This window comes from Lucilia sericata, unplaced genomic scaffold (genome assembly GCF_015586225.1).
Source record: "Lucilia sericata isolate MDLA Ls3-8-SP2 unplaced genomic scaffold, ASM1558622v1 Contig000095F_arrow, whole genome shotgun sequence".
Lineage (NCBI taxonomy): Eukaryota > Metazoa > Arthropoda > Insecta > Diptera > Calliphoridae > Lucilia > Lucilia sericata.
Window position 1 is genome coordinate 189,480 of NW_023994127.1, and position 4,295 is coordinate 193,774.

The window sequence follows — 4,295 nt, forward strand, 5'->3', positions numbered from 1 at the left end:
CATCTAAATTTATAAAGTGCTAAATGTAAATAACTTGTTTTTCTCCAATATAAACTCCTTAAATTCCCAGTAAACTCCTTCAAAACGATAATGTTTATTTTTTCAAAAATGTTATTGCACTCAGTTGTCTTTAAGCAATTTCCTAAGATTAAAGTACACACATACCCACTTACAATTTATCACATGCCACAATTGTTCTTGTTCCAATTTAATTGAAACATCTACACTTAAGACCCTCTCCTATAAACAAATCCCCCGTTACCAGCCCAAAAAAGGTAAATAAATACAAAAATGAAAATATTTGAATGAAGAATAGAGTGGCAGTGGATTGGAGTGGGAAACAAACGTAAAAACAAATAAAAATGACAAAGGTATGGAATGCATTTCCAATAAAGCCATATTCTGACCACGTATAAATCAAAATTCGAAAAATTTTTATCACAATAAAAACTCACCCCCAAGTCCCAAAAATCGTACATACTCTCACAAATAGTGTACGTGTACTTGTAACGAAATACATACATAAATACATACAGAAATCTATTTTGCCTGATTCGATTTTTTACGTTTATTCCTGCAGCATCAGCAAAACAAAAACAAGAAGAACTACAGTTACAACAAGGTAACAACAACAGTAACAAACAAAAACAAGTAATAGAGATGATAAGGAACGGTAAGGAAAACTTATTTGTAAGGGAATTTTTAGTTGTATTGATGTTGTATTAGAGAAATACACATTCACACAATAACATACAAATATATTCTACACACTCCGCAATGCTATACGCACTCCACTGCACACGTATCCAAACACACATACACATAAATTCTATACTCCATAGAAACATTTACGCATACACTTTTATCCTAAAGACAGGAAAGGTGCGTACAATCATTTTATTGATTTATATGCCAAAGCTATTACAACTGACGTTACCACCTTAACAGAGAATATAACCAAAATATAAAATACATACACACAAACAAACAAACTAACAGCATCAGGAGCAACAACAACGAAAAACAAGTTAAATCCTCCAACCCATCTGAACTGTCGCATTTTTTTTTTTTTTTCCTTTTGCAGAAACCCAATTCATGCTCTATGATACAAGTTGTTTTTGGTAATACACCCGAAAAATCTGTTAAGGAAAATGAGGATCTCGGTGATCGTGGGAGTCCGTTAATGTCTTTGTTTTATTATTCTTATTAAATCCACTTGTGCAGCGAATAAGAATATGAACGCTGTCTAGGTCTTTGCTAACCGCATCCTAAGCAGAATACGGAAAACATTTTAGCCTGAAACAATATTGAACTAAAGATTATTGGAGAAATCCGAAAGAGAAAACGGCGATGGATTGGGCTCGGTGACATTAGGTTAGGCTATCCACCCTAAGGCTCTACTCCACTGAAAACTGTTAAGGTCCATTATCCTTCCTTCAATAAGAATATAATATAAAATAATGGTCTGAATCTTCATTGTACCCTCCAACCGAAAAAACGGCTAAACCCTAATAAAATATATTTCCTAGCCATTTCTCCCTGAGATTAATCGTCTCAAGCGCCCCCGCAACTTCGCATATTCTGCAGAAGTTCGGCATAGTCATGTCAAGGTTCGAATTTTGTATTTCAACATTCTACAACTAAGCACAACAATGCACTAAGTGCAGCTTGACTATCGAAATATTTAAATTAAAACTACAGACCTAGAACTACATATACACTCGAATCAGTTTCGCAGCTTTCCAGATTTCATCTTGGAAGACATAATGGTAATGGTACCTTCCATAGGGGCATTGCTATGTATATCCGCAATGAAGTTGTGTACCAGTACCGAATTTAACTGTCTCTAAGTTCAAAATCAGGAGATACTATTTGCACTTCGGGTTTCTTTATAGAAGTCCAAACACGGGTAGGAATACTACCATATGAAGCTTGCACGCCCTTTCCGATTTCATACTGAAGATTGAGAGTTGTCCGAACATCAGAATTGAAGTTGCTGGTAATTTTAATGTTTACAACTCTTCATGGCTTCGCCACTCAAGTCACACAACTCGATAAGCCCAATATGTTGAACTACCCCCCTGCACAACCATCTTGCGCAATTAGTGAATGAACCAAAACATAGCGCAATTAGTGAATGAACCAAAACATATCTCATGTGTTAAAGATCATCAACATAATAGCCTAGATACTTTTCTCACTTCACACCTTTACAAGTATGAAGTGGATGTTCTTGCACCTCTCGGAAATTCGGATAACTAATATTTCCACCTCATTTTCGCTCCCTGAACTTCGCAACTTTCCACAACCAGCTACAAAACGTTAAATTTTTATCTACAAAAAGGCTCGTTGAACTGAGCTCAACAAATTCTTTCGACAATTCAATTGGAAATTTTGTTTCGTATTCGTATAATGGTTGAAAATATAATTATGCTGGAAATGAAAACCTTCATTCTTTAACAAAAATCGTTGATTAGACCTAGGCTAAAGTCTTGGTTTAATCAGATCCAGAGACGAAGCTTTCAGAATTTGGTGAAATAACCAAAACGCCCAAACTGACACGCTGCGCAAAAAGGCGAGGTTTTCGTGTGACAGAGTGGTTAGACGCGAAAAAGCTCTACACGATCTGCGCCTTCGTACTAAGGTTCATGCTGTCTCTAGAGGCCCCCCAGGGCATGTTTCCTTGATGAAAAACTCCATCTTGATGTATTGCTATCCCGGGGTATAGAGGTGCTACCAATACCTCTAGTCTGCCGGGACTATAAATTGCTGATGATAAAATTTGTTGAGGTTGAGGTTCCTTTGGAATCCACGTAAGTGCTGTAGTTTATACCCAAATTCGCGGGGAGAGAATGTTGGTTTAACGAATAATATATCCAAATGCCAAATATGTCTGGATTCTCTCTCCGGTGCTGTTGCCATCTCAACAGTTGTCACTGGTTGATGTGAACCCGTTGAGTATCTCTTACTCTTCGCGTAGTAGGGTGCCAGTATATATTTTCAGGTTGACACTTGGAGTTGCCTGTCATTCCGTAGATCGTTCTTTATGGTCTGAGAATTGAACTGATGTAATTGGTGAACAATTACAATTGATTTTGTAGACCTTTTACTTCAGGGAAGTTCTCGGAGCTGTTGCCATCTCAACAGGATTCATATTGTTTCATGCTACGCGACTTATGGTTGAGGTTCACCACTGAGACGTATTTGGTTGTCTGAAATATCCAGCCAATAAATCAGGATCCCTCTGTATGTCAGATAATGTGACAAAGAATGTAGAAATTTTCAAAGACAATTCGAACCAAATAATTGCCCCGACAAGTTGAGTGGTGAACCTCAACCATAAGACGCGTAGCATGAAACAATATGAATCCTGTTGAGAATCAACAGAGATATCTCAGTAGTGTGGTTGCGGGCTTAAAAGGTTAAGGAATGCACTGGAATGGGTCATTAGTTAATGGTGATTGCATTTTAAATAATGCAATCTTTCATGACATCATAAGGGTGGTAACCTCCGGTATACCGGAAGATTGATTTCACCTGATGTTGGGGTCGCCCCTTCTATTGACTTAAGACCAGAGATTGCTTTTTCCTTGCATTGGTATTAATCCCATGCTACCTACTATGGCAAGAGATTAGATAGCTCGAGATCTTCAGCAAAGTGCTTGTACATGGACCGGCTCAGCCATGTACAAAAATTGCCATCTGAGTTCTTCATAGGAGGATTCAGAGGCGCCTGGTAGACCGTCTCTAGTCTACCCAGTGGATGAAAAAGACCACCGTGAAATAAGGCCGTCAAGTCAGGTGTTCACGTTAAGCACTCGACATTCGTGTTTCTAGAGACAACAAAGCATTTCGATCGTTCGTAAAAAGTGTAAAGGATAGTGCTGGTTCTTCAATTCCGACACTTTTCAGAAACGACCAAAGGTTCACCGACCCGGATGATAAAACTAACCCTTTAGCTGAGTTATTCACAAGCACATCATTAACTATGTTTATTATTTTGTACCGATAGCGTGCCGCGGCCCGCCGTTAAAATTGTTTTAGCAGATCTCAGCATAAATAAGGACCTGATGGAGGATACTAGCATCGAAGAACACTGTACGGGTTGTTATAGATGGGATCTCATCAAACGATTAATTCAGGGGTACCGAAATCCTATTTCCTATCTACTTTTTTGCTGACGGCAGCAACATCTGTCATTTAATTATAGGCCAAGCCTTCTAGGGATTGGGACAATGAGGCGCAATATGAATGAGTCGCTCAATAACGACTTGAAAAAATCTCTGAATGTTGTC